This window comes from Triturus cristatus, chromosome 12 (assembly GCF_964204655.1).
Source record: "Triturus cristatus chromosome 12, aTriCri1.1, whole genome shotgun sequence".
Classification (NCBI taxonomy): Eukaryota; Metazoa; Chordata; class Amphibia; order Caudata; family Salamandridae; genus Triturus; species Triturus cristatus.
In genome coordinates, this window is record NC_140595.1 from 533005495 (window position 1) to 533032226 (window position 26732).

The following is a 26732-nucleotide window of genomic DNA, read 5'->3' on the forward strand; positions in this document are numbered from 1 at the left end:
GGGGTGGTTGGTGCGGGCAAAGCCTACATGTCAAAACCTGACATCTCCTTGCTCGGTCTGGCCAGTGTGTGATGTTTGTCTGCACATACACTCAAGGTGCAGTGAGCCAGTCATGGTGGGCATGTTTTCAGTATTACCTATGCAGCATGTGCCTCAAGTTCATGGATATGGTCCCTGCTCATCCCTATTTTCGGCGACGCTGTGTGGTGCAGATGCAGTGCTGGATTGTCCCCAGGGCCTGGCTCCTCTGTCAAACTCCACTTCATGTCATTTGCTATTGTGTCATGCTCTCCATAGTTTTTCTGTGGCATGGTGGGTCAACCAACTGTGTGTTGCATGCCCTACAACTGTACCTTGTTTTGTAGATGTTACTGATCTTTCTTTTCAGGCTATGCACTGTAACCTATGTAGATTGGACTCATGTGACATATGTATACAGGTGTATGATTAATTCCTGTCTCTTCACCTTGCCCACAGCATCGTCGGGGGACACGGAGGGAGACATGAGCACAGACGGAGCGGAGGGACCGAGCACCAGTGCCAGCGGTGACATTGTGCCTGGCACATCAAGTGGAACTGAGGCGGACGAGAGTGAGGCCGAGGACCTGTCCACTGGCACGACAGAATATGAAGCTGACGGGTCCGAGGATGATCTCTCCGAGTGGGCGGAGGCTGCACCAGCAGCTGACAGCGGCACAAAATCTCTCCCCGCCCCCTCCATTGCCATCAGCCGCCTCCCACTTGCTCGTGTCCCTTCCCAGCGTGCCCGGTCACCACATGTCTCCTTCCTGCCAGGCACCGCACCCCCTGCCCCTGTCTCCACTGCTGCCGCCAATGCCGAGTCTGTGGACATCCAGCGGCAGTTGCAGGTTGGTCAGGCTGCGATGCTTAATGTCCTCCATGGCCACAGCCAAGTGCTGAACAACATGGAAGCATACTTGGAGGGCATTTTATCATCGCAGGCTGACCAACGCAACTTGCTGAGGTCCATTGACTCGACACGGACTGCAGCAGTGGGTCTCCTGCAGTGATACGTCCAAACCCCTACCCCTGACCCGTCCACACTTCCCACTCCCATGCCTGTCCCACGTACACCCAGACGTCAGCATGCACCCACCACAACAGACACAGGCACCACACCAGCAGGGAAGGTCAAAGGCACACCTCATGGCACGCACACACAGGGTGAAGTAGGCACACCCACTGGGTCGGGGGGCAAACGTAAGCCACGCAGCCAGAGTGGGAGTCCGCATTCCACCAAATCCACTCCCTCCAAATCCCCTCCCCTCAGCTCTCCTGGCCACATATCCGGCAAAGACTCCTTCATGGCCGCTCTGTCCCTGAGCCCCACAGTGACACCACCCCGCAAGCGGTCAAGGGAGTCCCCGGTCAGGGTGGTTGAGTCCCCCCCCTGTCCACACCCTCCCCCAGTGGCGCTGCGACCCATCCCTCGGCCCCCCCCCCCTCCTTGGGGCCTGTGGTTCCTTCGGGTGCAGGGGAGTCGCTGGAGGACCTTGCTAAGGTGTGCAGCGCCATCCTGGCCTCCGCCTTTGGCCCTGCCCCACCCCCTGTGGTGGAGTCCTCCATCCCTGCACCCACGACGCCTACCCTTCGCCCTCATGTCCCTGCGGTGCCTGGTCCTTCCCCCCCACATGATGCCCTCCCCGCTCTGGAAGACGAAGGAGTCTGACTGTGCAGGCAAGCTAGGGGACACGCGTCCCACTGTGTCCCCCACCTGGATTTGAACTTTGGATTGCCCTATGGGCATTGTACATTTTGAACTTTCAAGGGACAAACATATTTTTGGATGCTGATTAAAGCAATTTATTTTTCCTTAGTACACTACTGTCTGTCTGGTATTGCTGTTAGTCGACCTGCCCCATTATTTAGGGTGGTGATTATGTGTTGGGTGTGTGGGAATTGTCGTCTTGTGCTGGTCATAGGGTGGATCCTGGTATCTGTATGCCATCACAAGCTGTTGGCTACATAACTTTGTTCATGTAAGCAGTTACTGCATGGTGACATCGTCCCAAGGTGTGTTCCTTCCTCTGTGTAACCTGACTTCTTCCCTGCAGGGTCTTTCCAATATGTGGTGCTGAGCTGTGTCTACATTGGCTGGGTGTGTGACGGACTCGTTAGACTTGGGCAAAACATGCATGGCGATGTCTCCACCTGCATCATTCGTGGCGTCCTTGGTGGTCACTGTACTTGTGTATGTAGACTGTTGCCATGACTTCATGTGTACATGTTTTCTTTTTGGCGCTATGCATGTGTATACTCCCAGCCTCGCACACATGTGGTACATGTACTGCAGGATCTTTGTGCACCTGACTGACATTTGTGGGCATTGGATCTGTGGGTACTCCACCCTTTTCTTTGCAGGGGCACTGCTGTGAGTGTTATGCACCCACCCCTCCTGTGTCTGGGCACTGCTGGGAGGACTCTGCACCCACCCCTCCTGTGTCTGGGCACTGCTGGGAGGACTCTGCACCCACCCCTCCTGTCTCTGGGCACTGCTGGGAGGACTCTGCACACACCCCTCCTGTGTCTGGGCACTGCTGGGAGTGTTAGGCACCCACCCCTCCTGTCTCTGGGCACTGCTGGGAGGACTCTGCACCCACCCCTCCTGTGTCTGGGCACTGCTGGGAGGACTCTGCACCCACCCCTCCTGTGTCTGGGCACTGCTGGGAGGACTCTGCACACACCCCTCCTGTGTCTGGGCACTGCTGGGAGGACTCTGCACCCACCCCTCCTGTGTCTGGGCACTGCTGGGAGGACTCTGCACACACCCCTCCTGTGTCTGGGCACTGCTGGGAGTGTTAGGCACCCACCCCTCCTGTCTCTTGGCACTGCTGGGAGGACTCTGCACCCCCCCTCCTGTGTCTCGGCACTGCTGGGAGGACTCTGCACACACCCCTCCTGTGTCTGGGCACTGCTGGGAGTGTTAGGCACCCACCCCTCCTGTGTCTGGGCACTGCTGGGAGGACTCTGCACACACCCCTCCTGTGTCTGGGCACTGCTGGGAGTGTTAGGCACCCACCCCTCCTGTGTCTGGGCACTGCTGGGAGGACTCTGCACCCACCCCTCCTGTGTCTGGGCACTGCTGGGAGGACTCTGCACCCACCCCTTCTGTCTCTGGGCACTGCTGGGAGTGATAGGCACCCACCCCTCCTGTCTCTGGGCACTGCTGGGAGGACTCTGCACCCACCCCTCCTGTCTCTGGGCACTGCTGGGAGGACTCTGCACCCACCCATCCTGTGTCTGGGCACTGCTGGGAGGACTCTGCACCCACCCCTCCTGTCTCTGGGCACTGCTGGGAGGACTCTGCACCCACCCCTCCTGTGTCTGGGCACTGCTGGGAGGACTCTGCACCCACCCCTCCTGTGTCTGGGCACTGCTGGGAGTGTTAGGCACCCACCCCTCCTGTCTCTGGGCACTGCTAGGAGGACTCTGCACCCACCCCTCCTGTGTCTGGGCACTGCTGGGAGGACTCTGCACACACCCCTCCTATTTCAGGATATGTATGCTTAGAACAGACACGGGTGTGGGTTCGCTCCATGCATACGAGGTGGGGGTACGGTCCGTACATACACGGTTGGGGTGGGGGTATGCTCCATACGTACACAGGTGAGGGTACGGGTCGTACTTACACTGTTGGGGTGGGGGGTACGCTCCATACGTACGCGTGTGAGGGTACGGGTCGTACATACACGGTTGGGGTGGGGGTACGCTCCATGCATACGCGGGTGAGGGTACGGGTCGTACTTACACTGCTGGGGTGGGGGGTACGCTCCATACGTACGCGGGTGAGGGTACGGGTCGTACTTACACTGTTGGGGTGGGGGGTATGCTCCATACGTACGCGGGTGAGGGTACGGATCGTACTTACACTGTTGGGGTGGGGGGTACGCTCCATACGTACGTGGGTGAGAGTACGGGTCGTACTTACACTGTTGGGGTGGGGTGTACGCTCCATACGTACGCGTGTGAGGGTACGGGTCGTACATACACGGTTGGGGTGGGGGTACGGTCCGTACATACACGGTTGGGGTGGGGGTGCGCTCCATACGTACGCGTGTGAGGGTATGGGTCGTACATACACGGTTGGGGTGGGGGTACGCTCCATGCATACGCGGGTCAGGGTACGGGTCGTACTTACACTGTTGGGGTGGGGGGTACGCTCCATACATACGCGGGTGAGGGTACGGGTCATACATACACGGTTGGGGTGGGGGTACGGTCCGTACATACACTGTTGGGGTGGGGGTACGCTCTATACGTACGCGGGTGAGGGTACGGGTCGTACTTACACTGTTGGGGTGGGGGGTACGCTCCATACGTACGCGGGTGAGGGTACGGGTCGTACTTACACTGTTGGGGTGGGGGGTACGCTCCATACGTACGTGTGTGAGGGTACGGGTCGCACATACACGGTTGGGGTGGGGGTACGCTCCATGCATACGCGGGTGAGGGTACGGGTCGTACTTACACTGTTGGGGTGGGGGGTACGCTCCATACGTACGCGGGTGAGGGTACGGGTCATACTTACACTGTTGGGGTGGGGGGTACGCTCCATACATACGCGGGTGAGGGTACGGGTCGTAGTTACACTGTTGGGGTGGGGGGTACGCTCCATACGTACGCGGGTGAGGGTACGGGTCGTACTTACACTGTTGGGGTTGGGGGTACGCTCCATGCATACGGGGGTGGGGGTACGGTCCGTACATATCCGTCCCCACGCTATGTAATGCATGTGCGGGCCGTACCCAGGCCTTTGCCATGTGGATACAGCCGTCCCGCCATTGTTGGGGTGACGTAGGTGTGGGCGGGGTACGACTCGTACCCACGCTCTTAAGGCGTGGGTACGGGACGTACCTGTATTGTTGTGTTGCCAGTTCGCGTCGTCAAGCACTTCCGTTGTGGCGGACGCTGGCTTTGCTGGACACGCCCCCACCCCCTCGTAGTGACCAGGGCCTGGGGGTCAGGTATGTCCAGGGCATGTGTGCTGTGTGACTTTGGTGGGGGTTTTGTGGCCTGCCCCTGGTCCTGCCCCCCCCCTTTCCCCCCTCCCTTTGTTGTTCTGACCTTCTGCGGCATCGTAACCTGTAGAGGAGGTCGACTGCTATGAGGGCCGGGATGACACGTAGGTTCGGGTCCATGTCTGTCCGTCGCGTGCAGGTACTCCTTGTTCGCGTCGTCCTGATTTCCCGGCAGTTTTTGGCTGCCGGAAAATATTCTCCGTGCGGGATGACGTCGGTGCGAATCGTAATTCCTGGTTCGTGAATGGCAGGCTGCGTGCGTCCCGACGTCACGTCGGCGCTTTCCCGGATCACATTTGTATGTTTATTTTCGTCGGTCGGGGATTTGTACGATTCGTACGGAAATGGTATTTCCGTGGGAATCGTACTTCCATGTTTGTATATTTTTTCGACCGGGTACGCGTCGGACGGAGAATATGCTCCGTCCGATGGTTCGTACCCGGTTTTTACAGGATCGTGATCGGCACCTATGTCTATTTACCGTTTGTGTGATATATATATATGTATATATAAATATATATATATATACATATATATATATATATATATATATATATATATATATATAGTCATTTAGATGTGAAGCTAAGAATAATAAATGTTTGTTTACCTCTCTGTATTCACCTTCATGATATTTTAGCTATCATATTTTTAGTCCAATATTTCTGTTCTCAATATCCTCAAATACAACCATCTTCAGATTTGCTATCAATATAACATACCATTTAAAATAAATGGCCCATGATGAGATGCTCAAGAATGTATTCATAAGTATACTGAAGGAAAAAAAGTATAAGTGGGATATGATACAGACATTTAGGGTCTTAGAGTTTAGCAGATGGGATACTCCATCATGAATGTGGCAGATATCCTGTTCCCAAAATTACAAGTTCAAAATAGCATACGGCACTTATAATAGGGTAGATAGTTTGGGATATTCAGTATGTTTTGATAGAGTATCCCGCCCTCTAAAGTCAAATAAGGCTTGTAGGTTCCTGTCAACAGTAAATATAATGGATACGGCAAGCATCTGTCAGTAAAATAATACTTTTGAACCTAGAAGGACTAACAGCCTGATCAGGAGTTAGAGAGCTGCAGACTTAATTTCACAGCTGGAGGTGTGCAAAACCGAACATCCAACATTTCATCAAATGTCAAAATGTGAATAAAAATCGTCTCATCCACCCTAATTTCGAGCAGTTTTTCAATCCTTGACATCATTAAGGTAATCATCAACAAAAAGATAGATTGCTAGGCTTATTGTAGAAAAATACTTGCCAATGGAAAAAATCAGCAAATGCCGATATTTGCTTGAACTTACTATTAGTGCGCCTGTCATTCTAGATAAACAGGGCAATGGTTCACTTTTGCTGTGAATTGTGACAGCTGCGATATGTTACTATTAAAATATTTATGATAGAATTCAATTAACAGAGACACATTTTGCTAAAAGAGTTCAAGCTCTAGAATATCCAGGATCCATTACTTAAACAGCTATTAAATGCTGATTTTAGTGTTGTAGGAAAGTACCCTTTTTGTATGCCCCCCTTTTTTGCTGCGAAGCTGATGGTTGTGACTCTGAAAGTGAGCTGGAACCTGCTGCCTAAGTCCCAGTGCTCTCTCCCTAAAACTAATATATGTGAATTGTCAACCCCAATTGACAAGGACTTTAGCTCCCTTATAAGTCCCTAGTACATGGTATCAGTGGTACCCAGGGCATGGGTATCAAGGTGGATACCAGGGCCTGTAGCACGGATTGTGCCAACCTGAGTGACCCAAGTAAACTGATGACAGCAGGCCTGCCACTGCAGACTGCAGGAGCAATGCAAACTGCCTGAACTCGACTTTGCCCTCACATGTGCACTATTTTTAATATATGCCAGTCACTTCTAAGGAAGGCATCCTGAGCCCAGGAAGCAGAATGCATTATACTCAAGGTGAGGACATAGCAGTGCAACCTTATATGTCCGTATAGCGGCCTTTACCATTAAAGGCTACTATAATTGATAAGGGGTCCATAGGATAACATGGACTGGCCCCCAGACAAACTCAGGTTTGCCACCTCCATCATGGTACAGTCGAAATAAGTCATGTTAGGAATCAAACACATACCTCATCACCCTTGACTTGAATCTCGTGTCAAGGAATATGTGGTATGCACCCAGGTGGTTACCTTAGAGGTTGACCACCTGGTTGCCCCAGCCTTTCCTGTGCTGTGGCTGCCAGCCCACAGCTTCTGCCGCCAAGACAGAACTCTGACCCCCTGCCAGGTGGTATGAACTCTCCTAGGAGTCAGAAACTATGGCCTGGACAGGAAGGAGGTCGCACTGTTCCTTCCTGACAGGATGGTTAGTGAAGTGGCACATCAAGGAAGTGAGCTTCAAGGTCTTCATCGCCTGTGATATGCAACCAGGCTGCTTCCCAAAGGAGGAAACAACCTTTGCACCCTGGGAGTGCAGCTCCTCCGTAATGGGGGAGGAGCATCGCCCCACTGCCTGGCTCAGAGCCAGCAAATGAAAAATAAAACAATGTTCTAGCATTGTTTACTTTTTCATTTGCCGGCTCTGAGCCAGCTTGTGCAGGGAGGGGAGGGGGAGTTCTGTGTGCACTCCCTAAATGCGCATAAGTGTTTGGCCGGTCGTCTCAGGCCGACCAAAATACACATGCACACTTAGGTTTCTCCAGCCTGGCTACATTGAACAGCCGTTCTGGAGAAACCCCCACAGACTCCCTGGTCTGAGCGAAGTGTCATATCCTATCATAATGAACTTTATTCGATATGTAAAAACAATATCATAAAAGTACATGTACATAAATATAGATAAAAAAGAATTCATTAAAATAATTGATAAAATAAAACGGATAAAGTTTCAGTTATTTTTCGACTATCACAAGAGCAATTAAAATACAGATACATGAGAGGATAATGAGACATATATCAACTAAATCTGCATTGATGCCCTCGATTTCACAGTCATTTGTAAGTAAGATGAAACAGCAGCCAAGGCTAAAGGGGTTTCCAAAGATTTTAATTTATGGTAAGCTGCTCTGCATGAATATAGTCCCCATGATTTAAGCAGAGGTTTCAAGAAGATAGCCCTTGGCCGTTGATAAAATCTGCAGAATAAGATGCAGTGAATATTAGACTGCTTTGACAAATCGTCGCAGGGGCATTTCTCCAAGGTGCTAGACCAGCAGTTTGGGTTGGGGAATGTTAAAAGTCTGAAAAAAGTGTCAGTGCGAAAACGAGTCAAGAGCATGCGAATAAAAGGCGATGGTTCTAAAAGTAAATATTGCTGAATCTCATTTATGGTAGTGTATTGATGGTAGTCGACGATGGAGCTCTTTTGTTTTTCTAAGGACCACCGGCGGCTACTCAGGTGATTTGAAACAAGGCGTTTTAACGCAACTCTTGGTATGTTATTTAGAGTTGAAGGATCAGTAAAATATTCAGGGTGCCCTAAATCAAAAAACAAGTTCTTCACATAATTCAGCCATTTAACGTTCTTGACCTCGTCCAATTTGAGACAATCAGTAATGATTTCTCTATTAAAAGGTGTCTCTTGATTGGTCCAGACTTTATGCCATAGAATAATGGGGGCGGAGTTGATCGTATCCGCGATATATGTAAGACCCAGTTCAGTGTGCGCCATATAAGTGGATGTACCACGAGGGACAGCCAAGAGATAACGCAAAAAGGCGTTCTCAAGGCGTTGAATTTGGTCAACAGATTCGATCCCCCAAATCCCGGATCCATAGGTGCCAGCTGAAATACACTTTGCCCGATAGATCTGGAGTAGGGGGTTTATCGGGCGGCCCCCAAGTTTCTTTGAAAAATTGGTCAGTGCACCGATAGCTTTAGACAATGCTAAGCCTCTGGCTTGGGCAGCAGCCCGCCAGGTGCCTCTGTTGTTAAAAATAATACCCAGGTAAGGGAATCTGTCAGTGCTATCTAGTTTTCTGCCATTCAAGAAGATAGAGCATTGTTTTTTCCCAATCCCCAAGCCGCAAGACATGGTGAGGGTTTTGGAGGCATTGACGTTGAGACCTCTCCTAGACATGAAAACCGTGAATTCGTCGACTGCTCTTTGTAACCCAATACGGGTCTGGGACATTATTGCTGCGTCATCCGCATAGAGGAGGATGGGTATGGGTTTGCCGTTTATGGTAGGGTAGTCTTGGAAAGATCTGGTTAGATGATGGCCTACGGAGTTAATGTAGAGGGTGAAAAGTAGGGGAGCTAATATGCATCCCTGTCTAACACCTCGCCTGATGTAAAATCTATCAGAACATTCTCCATTTCTACCATACCTGACGCGGGCTGATGCTCCCCTGTAAAGCTCTTTGATAAATGCGAGAATAGGAGGATCTAAGCCTATCTCTACAAGGGATTCCCATAGCAGCTCATGGTCGACGCAATCAAATGCGGAGCTAAGGTCTACAAAGGTTATAAAAAGGTTACCTTTTTTAGCCTGAGTGTATTTGGCTATTATGAGAGTCAGATTTAGACCTTGCTCTATTGTGCCTTTACCATGTCTGAAGCCATATTGAAGATTAGAAATTATGTCTTGGCCATTTATCCATTCATGTATTCTATTTAAAATGATTCGCCCAGCTACCTTCATGAGGGAGTCTAATAGGGAAATTGGGCGATAATTAGCGGGGTTATCCCTATCACCTTTTTTAAAAATCGGGACTACAATCGCCTCTGGCCAGGTGGAGATAAAACCTGTGGTATTCAGGGAGTTCAAAACATTAGTGAGTAAAGGAGCCCATAGGTCTGGCTGTGATTTAAAGACGTCTATGGGCACACAGTCCGGACCAGGAGCCTTCCCTGAAGGACTTTCTTTTAATGCCACAAGTACCTCAGTGTGGTCGAAAAAGATGTTCAGGGGAAAAAAAGTAAAAGTATTTGAATCTGGTGGGTAATTAGAGTTGTTTTCTCGCACGTTCGGTCGGTCTGCTGAATCACAAGGATTATATAAAGTGCTAAAGTGTTTGACCCAGATTTTGGCAGTTATTGCTGAGTCCAGGTTTGAAGACTGGGAGGATCGGAAAAAAGGTGCATTAACTGCTCTCCAGAAGGCGGTGTTGTCCCTATTACTGGAGGCTTCCAAGAGTGCTTGCCATGCCTCTGACTTCAGCTGATTTTTCCTAGCCTGACGAGCAGTGCGATAGCTTTGTCTGGCTTGCTGGACTTCCAGGCGGCTTTTGGGATTAGATTTTAAGGCAACTTTCAAGAGTCGCAAGGCTTTTGAGCAGGACCTGTCAAACCAGCCATGGCTACTTAAGGAAGAATTCCTAGGGGCACGTGCAAGCAGTCTTTTAATTTCTGACGAAATTATGGAAAAAGAATGACCTATTGCCTGGGAATTTTCTGTGATTGACAGGCATGTTTGAATATGGTCATATGTATTCTTAACCAGGGAGTTAAGAAAAATGGGGGGGACTACTTTATCCCATTTTAAATACAGCCCCGTAGTGGTTCCCGTCCTCAGCGGAGGGGTGTGGAGTGGATTTTTCCCAGCCTTGTGCTTGACATGCGGGGTTAATTTTAAGGTCGCCCCAATAGGGTAGTGATCACTGATTGCAGTATCTAGTGTCTCCCAGTTAAGTATCAATCCTGAGTACCTGGAAGATATTAGTATATAATCAATTATAGTGTGACAACCTCGCCCATTATAAGTAGGTTTAAAGCACTTAGGAGGGAGACAAAGTTTGTTCGCGTAAGACAAGTTAAAGTAAGATGTTAAGCCATTTAAGAGGTCTCCTAGTTTAGTGTGCCGAAAATGGGTAGAAGGGTCATCCGTATCAGTGACCATACCACAGGTACCATTAATACTCTGTAAGCACAAGGGGCAGTTGAAATCACCCAGCCAGATAACTAGCATGTCAGATTTAGATTGATTCTCTATGTTTATTAAATCGGCCTTTAGCCCATTGAGAGCCAAGTCCTGGTGAGAACTTGGGATATTATTATAGAAATTAACCAGAATGATGTTCCTATAATAACCACCAGTTAGGCTGATAATCTGGTAATTTAAGGTCCCTGTAACATGCAATGGTTTTAATTGGCTTTCTACGGAAATGTAAGTGGATAGTCCCCCCTTATTTCTCCCATGGAGACTGGGGGAAGCTGGGGTGTGGAAAGTCTGGTACCCTGGGAGATGAAGCTCTGTAATAGACCATGTTTCCTGTAAGCAGATGATGCTGTATCGGGAGACGATTTGGACCCATGCGGGGTTAGTCAATTTGTCATGGAGACCTGCCACGTTCCAAGACAAAAGGCTATCACCCGGTAGGGATACGTCCATACAGGTGTTACCAGTCGTAGGATCTGTTGGAATCAGAGTAAGTTCCTGAGATTGCAGGGGGGTTGAAACAAGGGAAATGTCGCTCATTAAATGTTTAACCAGGGAGGAATTGGTTAATAAGCGATCGATTGGGGTGGTTGATTCGGAAATTGGAGAGTGGAGGACGTGGCCATGGGTTGGCTTCCTCGCAAAATTGTCAACAGGCAGAGTATTTTTCTTCAGATTAGAATTAATGGAGTCAGAGATAGTTTGCGAGGGGATCATTTTAGATAAATTATCCGCCGTGAGTGCAAAATTAGAAAGTCAATCTTGGTCATCCAGGCCAGAGAAAATTGCGAATCTATTGGAGGTGGGTAAGATGAAATGGTGAGCATCAGTATTTAACCTCGATGCTAAGTGTGATTTTGGGGGGTTTAGCAGTAGGGAACGGGGGTAAAAATAGCTTAGGTCGTGCGTTGAGATACCCACACCCCTGCGCTCAGTGTACCAGTCCACTATGTAGGATGGTGCCCTGCGATCCCTGAAGTTGGTTATAATAATATCTCCCTGAATGTCCTTAGGTCTTGGGCCCAACCACTTCAGTCTTCTCACATGCAATATTTCGCCGTTAATTTCAGGGGAAAGTGGTCTATTTTGGCTTAACCAGTATACCACTTTGTTTTTAAGTTCCTGGTATCTCTCCGTTTTACCCGGAGCAAGCTCTGGAACCCAAGTGAGTATCACAACGTAAGGAGCTGCTTCGGGGGGCAAATCAATGTGAGAGGTCATGTCAGGCATGTTATTCGGCGTGGGCTGACAATTAGCATTTTTACCAGGAGGCTCTGGAGGATGGAGAGATCGAACTCCTCTTACAGTCCCTTCTGCGGTGGAATTTTTCACTACTGTGGGCAAAGGGACAAGTATGTTCTCCGTGCGAATTAATGGGCTGGGCTGATTTAATGGTTGAATCGATGGAGGAGGCCCAGCGACCGGAATAGGGTTTTTAAGTAAAAGAGTGTTCAGTTCGCTGTTTAATGCAATAAGTGAGGCATGTGATGTTTCCAAAGATGTTAACTGTTTTGCAATATTTTTAACTCTCTCTACTAAAGGTGATAAGAGGGATTTTACCAAATGCTCTATATCAGCCAGTAAGTTGGAAAAAGGTGATATGGGAGGCTGTGTTGTGGCTTTTGGAGGCCTTGTTCGAGTAAGGTTCGGGGTTAGTTGAGGCGTAGCATTGGGAGACTCCAGGTGATGGTCTTTCCTAGTTATATTTCTTTTTTTTGGCACTGCGATTTTGTTTGCTACAAGTTTGGGAGGAAAAGGTCTATTTTTTGCAGTTTTTCTCTTCGCTGACTTAGCGGATTTATTTGGAATTAAATCCTCAAAGGAAGTGTCCGTTAATAATTGAGAATTAGGAGAATATGAAATAGTGACAATTGGTATGTCCGGAATGTCTATTGTGTCGCTTAACAACAAAGAAGGGCCGACATTAAGCATGGAGTCGGGGCCCATGTTCGAAGTCGCAGGTGAGGGAACCTGTTGAATGTGGCCCAAAGACGAGCGCTTCTGGTAAATAGGGTCCAATGATAGGCGGCGCTCCGTGATGGCGATCTCTTGTTCTAAAACGGTGGCGGCCCTAGTAATGAAATTATCTAAGGTTCCCCTGACCGATCCCCCCACCAAGGAGTGCCTAGATTTAGTTGTGCGTGAAGCCATTATATTTTGCTACAAAATAAAATAGGGCAATAATGTAGGCAGAAAAATAAAAATCAAATAAGAACAATAGGTAAATATAACGATAGTTACAGAGATGAGTCCGGCCTCTATTTGTGCGTGAGCGATGAACAGATATGAAAATTGCGCACCTTTCTCCGAAGCGTCTGTATACAACTCTGCAGCCAGCGACAGGGGGGGTGGCCCAGCCCAGCCTCGTTCGGCCTTGGACGGCCGTAGACGGCCCGCCCTTTGCCCGGGCTTAGCCCACGCGCGGTCCCGCGACGCGGGGGTCGCGATGGTCTTTTGTGCGCCTCCTGGCGCCAAAACTGTGTCGGCGGCTCTCCTGCCGCTGAGGATCGTGGGAGTTGTGGTCTCGTCCCCGCTCCGCGGCCGCTGATGGTTGTAGCGGCAGCGGGGGACGAAAGGGCAGCAAGATTAAGGTGTCAGCGGTATGGCGGTATAGCGGTGTGGCACAGACGAATCCCAGGCAAGTCCACGGTAGAAAAGTAAAGCGAAGTGTCTTTCCAGCACACTCAGGCCAATCCCTGCACCACGCGGGCATTGCACAGGGAGTCCAGTGCTTGCTGGGACCATTTTGTTATTATTATGCCCCACCGCGTGCGCTCTCCCTGCCGCAGTTCCCTACGACCTCTCAAACCCACTCCACCACCTCTTCATTGTGGTGGCTTCCACTACACCCAGGCAGGTGGAAACACTATGTAATCCAGAGGTGTACACCCCCAGAAGGCTAGTCACACCTCTAGGGTAGGTTACCTGGTCTTTACAGCTGAGAAAGGTTTCTGCCATTTGAAAAAGTGTCAGAATAGAGGGATCTGGTTAGAAAAGGTGACATCCCCTCCGGATGTGGTCACCTCAGGGGTGGATTAGTCTCTGGGGCAGTAGCCCCATGGCCATTTGCACCCACACCCCTAATGCCCCTAAATCTAGGATTTAAGGGCCACCCCAGACACCAGAACGTCTGTTCTGATCTGACTTGCAACAAAGGACACAAAAAGGACCTGAGTCTGCAACAACAGGAGCTGCAAAACCCAAAGATGTGATACTCTGCCTCTGTGGCAACCTTCCTGGAACCTCTCAACTGCACCTTGTTCTGGACCAAAGACTGGTTACCCCAGACAGAGGGACCCCTTTGAGAGCCAAAGGCAACTCTAGACTCCCCCGGAATAGCGGCACTAATCCCCTTCACACCACAGGTAAAGACAACGTCCCAGAACCAAAGAATCGCTGGCCATCGAGCCCTCTTAGGGATCACCCAGAAGTAGATAGTACAGTACATCGTGGGAAATGTAAGTCCTGACCTCCAGCAAGTTTTAGGTGGCTACCATTTTCCCCTGGACGTCAAAATAACTTTCTGCTGAGCTTACCCCTGCCAAGGCTTGTTGTCTGCCAGTCAGGAAACAGCCACCTTTACTCTACACTACACCTCGAGGGAACACCGCAAAACCTTCATCCGACATCAGCAGTGGCTTTGTTGACTTTTTGCACCCGTTTTCCCACCAGCACAGTGTAAGCAGTAAAACCAGCTTTACCGTAGATCCCGCTTCAGCACCAAGGACAGTTAGGACAACTCTGCACCTGAGCTAATCAAGCCAGGTAAAATTGAACTGACTATCGTGGCTTGGTCCTGGGACCTGCATCACCTTTACCCTCCTTGGGTTCCACGCAAAACGACCTGCAAGTGACAAAATGATGGTTTATTTTATTAAACCTGGGAGTTCCTCATAATCTTGTACAGCTTTTAAGTAAATTGCATGAGAACAATTTTGAGCAGGTTCGTTGGGTCACGAATGGAGAGCTGACCGAATACTTCCCGACTGAATGCGGGGTGAGCCAGGGTTGTGTTCTTACACCCAAATGTTTCTCTTTATATATGAATGAGATTGTTGACATCTTGGAGAATTGTAGAAATGACTTACCCATTATAAACAATAGGAAGGTGCCCATTTTACTCTTTGCGGATGATTCTCTTCTCATCTCAAAGACGGCAATGGGCTAGCAAATTCTAGTTGACAAATTCATAGATTATTGTAAGTCCAGAGGTCTCGAATTAAATGTAAATAAGACCAAATTCATGGTACTGGGCAAAGGTGCAAGGAAAAAGAATGTCATCCAAGTTGATAATGAGGCTCTAGAAAGGGTGAACAGTTTTGACTATCTAGGGGTGTGATTTATGGAGACCTTTCAGTGGCTGGACCAGCTAAACAAGAGCAGCTTTCTAACTGAGCACAAGTCAAATGCCATCATTAGGCTTCATAATCAAACAGCTTCACATGTAGTGTCGCCGCCCTGGAAATATATAGAGCAAAGACCCAAGGGGCTGCATTATATGGTGCTGAAATATGGGCTATGTGGACGTCCGGGGATTGGTTACCACTGAAAATAATTTTGTAATGAAATGGGTTTGCCTTCTGCCTTGCACACCTCTTATTCCATTATATTTTGAGCTGGGATTAAAACAAATAGCTGATGTGACTACATTAAAAATATTAGCCTACTGGGTTCACCTATGGAGCACGGCCAAGCTAGCTCAATACAAGGTCTCAAACGCTGAACTATTAAGGATGCTGGGTGCTAGGACACTCCCCTGGGTCAAATTTGTACACACATAGGTGTCGATTCCGATCCTGGAAAAACCGGGTACGAATCGTCGGACGGAGCGTTTTCTCCGTCCGACCCGTACCCGGGAAAAAAACCTTACAAACCCGCAAGTACGATTCGTACAGAAACACCGTTTCCATACGATTCGTACAAAACACCAACCGGCAAAAAATAACATACAAATCGGATCCGGGACACCGCGGACGTGACGTCCGGACGAAGTCAGGCAGTGTTTCACGAACCAGCAAGCACGATTCGTGCCCACGTCACTCCGCACGGATAATATTTTACGGCAGCCAAAAACTGCTGGGAAATCAGGACGACGCGCAGAAGGAGCACCTGTACGCGTCGGACAGCCATGGACCCCAACCTACGTGTCATCCCGGCCCTCATAGCAGTCCACCTGGTGTACAGGAACTGACGCAGACACCGCAGAAGGTCAGAACAACACCCAGGGGCAAAGGGGGGGGCAGGGGCAGGAAACATAACCCCCACCCAAGTCAAAATTCATACATGCCCTGTACATACCTGACCCCCAGGGCATGGTCACTTCGGGGGGGCGTCTCCACCAAGGCCTGCGTCCGCCACAACGGAGGTCGACATGGACGCGAACCGGCAACACAACAATTGTGGTACGCACCGTACCCATGCCTTAAGAGCGTGGGTTCGGGTCGTACCACGCCCACCCCTACGTCACCCCAACAATGGCGGTACGGCCCGTACCCATGCCTTCGGGACGTGGGTACGGGCCATACCGCCATTGTTGGGGTGACGTAGGGGTGGGCTTGGTACGACCCGTACCCATGCCTTTGGGACGTGGGTACAGGCCGTACCGCCATTGTTGGGGTGACGAAGGGGTGGGTGTGGTACGACCCATACCCATGCCTTTGGGACGTGGGTACGGGCCGTACCGCCATTGTTGGGGTGCCGTAGGGGTACGGCCCGTACCCACGCCTCAAGAGCGTGGGTACGGGTCGTACCACACCAGTGGACAGACACATAGGGGTGTGTGGCCATCAGCCCCAGCAGTGCCCAGACACAGGAGGGGTGGGTGCAGAGTCCTCCCAGCAGTGCCCAGACACAGGAGGGGTGGGTGCAGAGTCCTCCCAGCAGTGCCCAGACATATGAGGGGTGGGTGCCTATCACTCCCAGCAGTGCCCAGACACAGGAGGGGTGGGTGCAGAATCCTCCCAGCAGTGCCCCGACATATGAGGGGTGGGTGCCTATCACTCCCAGCAGTGCCCAGACACAGGAGGGGTGGGTGCAGAGTCCTCCCAGCAGTGCCCAGACACAGGAGGGGTGGGTGCAGAGTCCTCCCAGCAGTGCTCAGACACAGGAGGGGTGGGTGCAGAGTCCTCCCAGCAGTGCCCAAACATATGAGGGGTGGGTGCCTATCACTCCCAGCAGTGCCCAGACACAGGAGGGGTGGGTGCAGAGTCCTCCCAGCAGTGCCCAGACATATGAGGGGTGGGTGCCTATCACTCCCAGCAGTGCCCAGACACAGGAGGGGTGGGTGCAGAGTCCTCCCAGCAGTGCCCAGAGACAGGAGGGGTGGATGCAGAGTCCTCCCAGCAGTGCCCAGACACAGGAGGGGTGGGTGCAGAGTTCTCCCAGCAGTGCCCAGACATAATAGGGGTGGGTGCCTATCACTCCCAGCAGTGCCCAGACACAGGAGGGGTGGGTGCAGAGTCCTCCCAGCAGTGCCCAGACACAGGAGGGGTTGGTGCAGAGTCCTCCCAGCAGTGCCCAGACACAGGAGGAGTGGGTGCAGAGTCCTCCCAGCAGTGCCCAGACACAGGAGGGGTGGATGCAGAGTCATCCCAGCAGTGCCCAGACACAGGAGGGGTGGGTGCAGAGTCCTCCCAGCAGTGCCCAGACATATGAGGGGTGGGTGCCTATCACTCCCAGCAGTGCCGAGACACAGGAGGGGTGGGTGCAGAGTCCTCCCAGCAGTGCCCAGACACAGGAGGGGTGGGTGCAGAGTCCTCCCAGCAGTGCCCAGACACAGGAGGGGTGGGTGCAGAGTCCTTCCAGCAGTGCCCAGACATATGAGGGGTGGGTGCCTATCACTCCCAGCAGTGCCCAGACACAGGAGGGGTGGGTGCAGAGTCCTCCCAGCAGTGCCCAGACATATTAGGGGTGGGTGCCTATCACTCCCAGTAGTGCCCAGACACAGGAGGGGTGGGTGCAGAGTCCTCCCAGCAGTGCCCAGACACAGGAGGGGTGGATGCAGAGTCCTCCCAGCAGTGCCCAGACACAGGAGGGGTGGGTGCAGAGTCCTCCCAGCAGTGCCCAGACATAATAAGGGTGGGTGCCTATCACTCCCAGCAGTGCCCAGACACAGGAGGGGTGGGTGCAGAGTCCTCCCAGCAGTGGACAGAGACATGGTGGTGTGTACACCATCCTACAAGTAGCAAGACTCCATGGGTGCATGAAGGCATACACAAAGTGCGACTATATTGAGAGTGGCATGCCAACACATCACTGACAGCAGTGTCCTACTCCCATGAGGGTGGATGTCCATCCCCCACTGCATGACACACCATATGTGGGTGTGATGACATATGACACATGCTTACCCACCCCTGGCACTGGCAGCACAATACACACACTGAGAGCATGCAACAAGACTGTATATTCATGTGCCACCCTACTAAACTAAGAGACCCAAAGGGAACACACACTGTCACGCACATTCCAGGACTGATAGGAATGTACATGTGCTGGGGCAGCCAACAAGTTGGTGCCTCCCATGGAAGGAAAAGGGTGGAGTACCCACAGATACAAAGCCCACAATTGTCAGACAGGTGCCCAAAGACCCTGCAGAACATGTAACACATGTGTGCGAGGCTGGGAGTACGCATGCATAGTGCGTAAAGGGAACATGTCCACATGAAGTCATGTTAATATACTCCATACACAAGTACAGTGACCACCAAGGATGCCACAAATGATGCAGGTGGAGACATTGCCGAGCATGCATGTCCAAAGTTGAAGGGATCCGTCACACACCCAGGCAATGTAGACAGAGCTCAGCACAACAATTGGGAAACACCCTGCAGGGAAGATGTCAGGGTCCACACAGGAAGGAACACACCTTGGGACAATGTCACCATACAGTAAGAGCTTACATGACCAAAGATTTTTTGCAGATACCTTGTGATGACACACAGATACCAGGGTACACCCCATGAGCAGCACACTACAACATTTCCCAGACACCTAACACATTATCACCACCCCGAATCATGGAGCAGCACCACCAACAGCAAGACCAGTAAAGCATTTGTGTGCAAATGAAAAACAAAATGCTTTATTCAGCATGAAAAATCATAGCTAAAGAAATGTCAACTATATACAGGGCCCATAGGCCAGGCCATGTTTGAAGTCCTGGTGGGGGACACTTGGGGACGCGTCTCCCCTAGCTTTCCTGCACAGTTCACACTTCCATATCATCCACAGAAGGGGGGCATCATGTGGGGGGAACGACCAGGCACTGCAGGGATAGGAGGGGCAAGGGTAGGTGTCATGGGTGCAGGGACGGACGACTCCACCACAGGGGGTGGGGCAGCGCCAAAGGTGGTGGTTAGGATGGCGCTGCACACGGTCGCAAGGTCTTCCAGCGTCTCCCCTGCACCCGAATGAACCACAGGCCCCAAGGAGGGGGGGGGTCGGAGGGAAGGGTTGCAGTGCTACTGGGGGAGGGTGTGGACAGGGGGGGGGACTCAACTACCCTTGCCGGGCAATGCCTCCACTGCTTGCGGGGTGGTGCCACACTGGGGCTGAGGGACACACTGGCCACGAAGGACTCCTTATCTGACACTTGGCCAGGAGAGCTAAGGGGAGTGGTTTTGGGGGAAGTGGGTTGTGAGGACTGCGCACTCCCACTGTGGCTGCGTGGCTGTGGTTTGCCCCCGACCCAGTGGCTGTGCCTACTTCCCCCTGTGTGTGCGTGACAGGAGGTGTGCGCTTGGCCTTCCCTGGTGGTGTGCTGCCTGTGTCTGGTGGGGTGCGTGCATGGGGACGTCTGGGTGTGCGTGGGACAGGCATGGGAGTGGGAAGTGTGGATGGTGCAGGGGTAGGGGGGGGACGTAGCGCTGCTGGAGATCCACTGCTGCAGTCAGTGACGAGTCTATGGACCTCAGCAACATCCGTTGGTCCGACATCGCTGCTGACATGCCCTCCATGTACGACACCATCTGTGTCAGCAGTGTGGTGTGGCCATGGAGGACATTAAGCAGCGATGTCTGACCAACCTGCAACTGCCGCAGAATGTCCACAGACTCGGCATTGACGGCAGCAGGGGAGACAGGGGCAGGGAGTGCGGTGCCTGGCACGAAGGAGACATGTTGTCGCCTAGCACGGAGGGAAGGGACCCGAGCAAGTGGGAGGCCGGTGATGGGAATGGAGGGGGCAGCGAGAGATGGAGTGCTGCCTTCAGCTCTGGGAGCAGCCTCCGCCCCGTCTGGGAGCTCAGCCTCGGACCCGTCAGCGTCATAGTCGGTAGTGGGACTGGACAGGTCCTCCGCCTCACTCCCCTCGGCCTCCGTGCCACTCGCTGCGCCAGACTCGCCAGCACTGGTGGCACCGGTGCTGGATCCCTCCTCAAGGTCCGTGCCAGTGTCTCCCTCGGTTTCCCCCGACGATGCTGTGGGCAAGGTGAAGAGACAGGAATAATCAGACACCTGTATACATGTGACACATGATTCAAAACTACATAGCTCACAGTGCATAGCATGAAAAACAACATGAGTAACATCAATAATACTACGCACATATGTAGGCCCTGCACCACACAGTTGGTTGACCCACCATGCCACTGGAAAACAATGAAGAGCATGACACAACAGCAAATGACTTTATATCAAATTAGACAGAGGAGCCAGTCTCTGGGGACAGTCGAGCACAGCATCTGGACCACACACCGTTGCCAAAAAAGGGATGAGCAGGAACCATGTCTCCTAACTTTTGGCACATGCTGCTTAGCAAATACATGAAACCATGCCCAACATGACTGGGTCACTGCATGTTGAGTGTATGTTCAGACAATCATCACACACAGGCCAGACCTGGCAAGGAGACATAAGGTTTGGACATGTAGGCCTTCTCTGCACAAACCCCACCCTACCTGAGACAATGTGATTGAGACAGAGGAAGTACTTACACCTCCTACTCGGGGGTTACAAACATGCCCTTCAATAAATCCTGAGTGCACACAAAGTACCCCTCGTGCACCTGTCCACACATATAATTGACAAACAACCATCATCAGATAGTTGTACCAAGACACACAGGCACTGGCCACTGTGAGTATGCACAAGCCAAATTGGGTCACCCTGTACAGTGGACACATGTAGCACACTTTACGTAAATACAAATTAGGCCAGGGTACAATGCCACAGAGCCCAACCTATGCTGAAGACACAGAGAATGTCCACAGTGTTGGATGACACACATGATACCTTGGAAAAGGTGCCCCAGGGGACTGTAGTGGCCACACTCCTCCATGGTCCTGTATGGATATGACTGCAACAGAAGCGACCGTCCCTGCACTATGCATATCTCATACTCATGCACATCATGTCTGAGGGCACAACATTGGTCATGCATGCTGTAAGGCAGTACACTTTAAAGACACATCCTATGTCGGGACTCAGCAGCAGTGCCAACCAACATGGAGCCCACAATGACTGAACTGGCCAGGGCACAGGCAAGCTCACAACACATGTAACACACCACCCCCACACATGATGTAGCAAGCATTGGGCACTTGGATTAACTGCCAGCCTAGATAACCTTGTGCAAGAGTGACTACCCACTGCCCCGGGAACACATGTCAAGGAGGGGAAGGGAGGAAGAACAGCACGGGTTGACTTTGTGGAACAGGATATGCACTGCACATTTAAACCCTGGCAGTGTATGCATGCGACTGTGCACTTCCAAAAGCTGGTGACACACAACAAACACACATGTACCTAGCCCCTTCCTGCTGCTGCTTCTCCAGTAGGTGCCTATCCATCTCTGGGAAGACCACCGCCAGGACACGCTTCATTAGGTGGGTCAGTCGGCGATGCCCGCCGTGGGGGCGTGGTGGTGAGCCCCCCAGCAGGACCGGGGCAATCCTCCTGGTCCAGCACCGGATATCCTGCCAGCGTTTCCTCACCTGGGCCAGGCGCCGCTTCCGACCCTCCACCGACCTCATGGCCCTGACGGCCACCTTCAAGATCTCCCCCTTGGCATAGGTGCCTACCTGTGAGGATGACAAAGTGAGACAACATCAATACACCTGCTACATGTCACAGAGACACACATTTTACCAATTTGGCAGGTGTGAACAGGGCATAGTATGCAGCCAACTCATTGCACCTTTGTCATAGGGACATTATCCTCTGGGGAAGGCAAAATGCACTACGTGGCTTTTAAAGTACACAGGTGGCATGAGGGGTGCAACAGAATCAGTGATCATGGCTCACACTGTGCATCACAAGCTACACCAGGATTATGTGCAGCACCTCAAAGCAGTCACATGCCCCAGGCCACTGACGCAACCTCAGCAGAGTACACAGACACACACAGGCACACGGCAATCACCTGTCATTGGCAACTGCGGGTACAAACCTCACTCTGCACATGTGCCACTTGACTGGGGGGTGTCACAGGTGTTGGGCTAGCCCAGCACGTCAGACACACAGCACTGCTCCCTGCGCACTTCACATGGGTAGTGTATATGCATCCCTCATGCATCTGGGCGGTAACACTCCACATGGACACTCACCCACATGACAAGGGACTTACACACACACCAATGTCCAGGGGACGAACACATCATTTGGACGCTGTTAGACCCGGCCTTGTGGCATGGCCATCCCTGTCCCCGCACCACATATCCTGACCCATGCACCTCATGCAGCCCCCGAGCACACGGCCTAGCCGATCCTTCCCACCAGAACACACACACACCCGACCCGGACTTCCCCGTCCGTGGCCTTCCTCCTTTCGGCCACACCGGGCCCGCGTGCCCACTTCATGCACCATGATGGGCGCCCGGCCCCAGCGCGACCCGGGCCTAGAGGCGCCACTCTGGCTGGAGGACATCGCGCTCCCATTGGGATGAGAGAGGGAGGAGCAGTTTCCATCGCACCTCTGAGCTCCCCTGGGAAGGTGGGTTTCGATCGGCCCGCCGGCCTCCCCGAGGGCTGGCTCCACGCCTGCTGGGTGTCTGGGACTCCTCCCGACCTGGCCCTGAAAGGATCAAAAGACAATGGCAGGAAACCCCGACAAGCGAACCCCAGGTGACAAGACCCCTGCCTGCACAGACTTCGGACATCAAAGAGGAGTCGAACTATAACAAGGGGTGCTCTGGGACTATCCGGCAGATTCGCCTTTGGAAACACCTGAGCCCTGCTGAGTGACTCGCGGCTCCCTGAAGATCGTAAGACCTCCGAACTTGTGCTTGAGCCCTGCTGAGTGACTCGCGGCTCCCTGAAGATCGTAAGACCTCCGAACTTGTGCTGAACCCTGCTGAGTGACTCGCGGCTCCCTGAAGATCGTAAGACCTCCGAACTTGTGCTTGAGCCCTGCTGAGTGACTCGCGGCTCCCACAGACTCTCCTGGTCCCGCCGGACCCCGACGACGACAAGCGTATCCCCCAGCTCGAGGATTGTGAGCTGTGCGCCGGGTATGCCCCTGCATTTGATCCATATCCTCAAAGACTGTCCCGCTACCTCCTACCCCCCCCGAGACTCTGTGAGCCCGTGCTCTTCTTGTATATATTTGCCTTGCTGATTATAAAGATCCGACGACTCCGATTTGATAAAGATTTGTCTTAAGAACTCACGGTGTGGCATCTCTTTGTCGTGTGGTGCCGAGTGTACGAGCCTAGATACGAGATTCCTCCCCTGAGGAGTCTCCCGCCAGTGCCCGGCTACGATACCTCGAGGGTTGGTCTCAGGATAGTCAGGGCCCCCTCCAGGCTCCTCTGAGGTCGCCTTCTAACATTGGTGGCAAGCGACGGGATCCGGGCCCATAATCTAGAGATCATACCGTGAACGGCTGACGCACTACCGACAAAGATGGCAGAAGGAAACGCCATGAGCCTCACAGAAAACAACACCAGTACCGTGTTCCAGGCGGAACAACTGGAAGAATACACGCACAGAGAACTGAAGCAATTCTGCAAAGAACTAAAAATCTCTACCACTGGTCTCAACACCAAAGAAGATATGCAGAAGGCACTGAAAGCTTGGGTGGATTCTGGAGCCCCCCGCACAGAAGGAGCGGTGGAACTCCACGACGAAGCTGGACACTCCCAAGGAGAACGCAGCAGCAACCAGGTGCGAAGCTTCGTACCAGACGGGGGCCTTTCCCCGGAGGAACTCGCAGACAGAGAGAGAAGTCGCCATCACGAACTCGAATTGGCCAAACTTAAAATCGAGGGCGAGTTGAAATTAGCCGAGAAAAAGCTAGCAGTGGAACAGATGCGAGTACAAAGAGAACTAGAAGAGAAGAAACTCCAACGGGAACACGAAGGAAGGAGACTTCAACTGGAGCACGAACGCAGCTTGAAGGAATTCGAACTAAAAGCAAAAAGCAAAGAAGCGCGGCCCCCGGGAAACCGAGAGGCGGCCTCCCCGGCGGAGCAGAAGGTCCACATTCCCAAGGACGTGGTCAAAGAATATTACAAAAACGATGACATCCAACAGTGGTTCAGGGCATACGAGGTCGCCATGACCTCCCATCGGGTCCCGCAGAAGGATTGGGGGGCTGGGTTGTGGGGACGATTCCTGAGCGAAGGGAGAGACACCCTGCTCGACCTACCAACCTCCATGCAGACCTCCTACACCCACATGAAAGAGGCCCTCCTCACAAGGTACGGCCTCACCCCGGAGATGTACCGCCAGTGGTTCCGGGACTGCAGGAAGATCCCGGGCACCACCTGGGTGGAGTATGTAAACTTCTTCAGCCGTGCATTCGATGGGTGGATCAAGGGCAGCAAGGTAACCACCCTAGAAGAACTAACCGACCTCATGTTCTGGGAACACCTGGCTGCGAACTGCTTTGTGGAACTACGCCAGCATCTGCTCGACAGCAAGCTCACGGATCCGTGAAAGCTGGCTGTCGAGGCGGATCGCTGGACCAACACCCGGGTCTCCCGGGGCCCCGTAGGAGAGTACCCCCGAGCCAGTCAGGGACAACCCCGCCAGAGAGGGGGGGGAACCAGGGAGGGCAGAGAGAGTCCCAGTCCAGTCCCCCGAAAACCCAACCTCCGTCTTTCCCGGCGCCCCCACCAGCTGTATCCGGCCCACCCGTGAGACGGGGGCACCGGGTGACCATCAATTGTTTCCGTTGTCAGAAGCCCGGCCATTACGCCAACGACCCTGAATGCCCCATGGCCCCACACATCACCCCAACAGCACCACCCCGCTAGACAGATAGCCAATGTAGCACTGGGGGAGGAGGTTGAGGAGACCGTCGAGTGGGAACCCGCCGCCATGGCCCTAGTATCATTAGGAGATAGAGAAATGGTCCCTGGAAGCCTCCTGCCCTCCAACACGAAGAAATATGGGCAGCTCGTAACGATCAATGGCCACCAAGTAGAGGCCCTTCGTGACACCGGGGCCAGCATCACCGGTGTCCTCAGTCATTTAGTCAACGAAGACCAGGTCCTCCCCAACGTCTTTTGCCCAGTAATTTCCGCTGACAATACGGAAAGTCTGTGTAAGGTAGCCCTGGTGCCTTTTGAATGGGGAGGGGTGGTCGGTAAACTGAAAGTCGCAGTGAGAACCTCCCAGCCAGTCGACTGTCTCCTGGGGAACGACCTGGAAAGTTCCCCCTGGAAACAAGTCGAGCGCAAGACCCACCTAGGGATGATGGGTCTCCCTGAGTGGGTGTGCGCCACCACCCGATCAATGGCAGCCCGACTGACCCCCCTTGGGGAAGTCGAAGACGCCCCGACCACAGAAGACAGGATGGTCCCCGCCGAGGGTCCCCACATCCCCCCACAAGGAGGACCGGTCACCAGCGACGGACCCCCACCTTCCGACTCCGCACAGGTCACCGAGTTAGGCGATCTGCCCGAGTTGGCCCAGTGGCGCCACGAGGGGGGCCCCTCCCGAGAGGAGTTCTGCCGGGAGCAAGCTACCTGTCCTTCCCTGGTCGGGCCCCGGCAACAAGCAGAGACCCAGGCCGCGGGCGACCAAACCGGAACGCACCGGGTGTATTGGGAAAATGACCTTTTGAACAGCGAGCAGAAGTTGGTGGAGCTAGGATCCGCCCGGGTGCTGGTGGTACCCCTACGCTTCCAAGACCTCCTCCTGGGCTTGGCCCACGACGTCCCCCTCGCAGGCCACTTGGGCCAGGACAAAACCTACAGTCGCCTCGTGACTCACTTCTACTGGCCCAGAATGAAAGCGGATGTAGAAGCGGATGTAGAAGCCCACTGCAAGTCCTGTCCCACGTGCCAGGCTAGTGGGATAGCGGAGGAAATTGCAAGGCTCCCCTCCAACCCTTCCCTGTCATCAGTACCCCTTTTGAACGGGTCGGGATCGACATCGTGGGGCCCCTGGACCCCCCAACCTCCTAAGGTCACCGCTTTATCCTCGTCCTGGTGGATCATGCCGCCCGATACCCTGAGGCCATACCCCTGCGCACCGTCACAGCCCCCGTTGTGGGCCGGGCGTTGATGGGAATCTTTTCCCGTATGGGTTTTCCCCGCAAGGTCGTGAGCGATCGCGGTACGAACTTCATCTCCAAATACATGACGTCCCTGTGGCAACAATGTGGAGTGTCCTATAAGTTCACCACCCCGTACCACCCCCAAGGAAATGGCCTGGTAGAGCGGTTTAACCGGACTCTGAAGGGGATGATCGCGGGCCTGGAAGAGCCCCTCCGGCGTAAGTGGGACGTCCTGCTCCCCTGCCTCCTGTTCGCCTACCGGGAAGTTCCCCAGAAATCCTTGGGGTTCAGCCCGTTTGAATTACTCTATGGGCACCCCGTCCGGGGGCCCCTCAGCCTGGTCAAGGAAGGGTGGGAGGCGGCGCCCCGAAACACCCCACGAGATGTG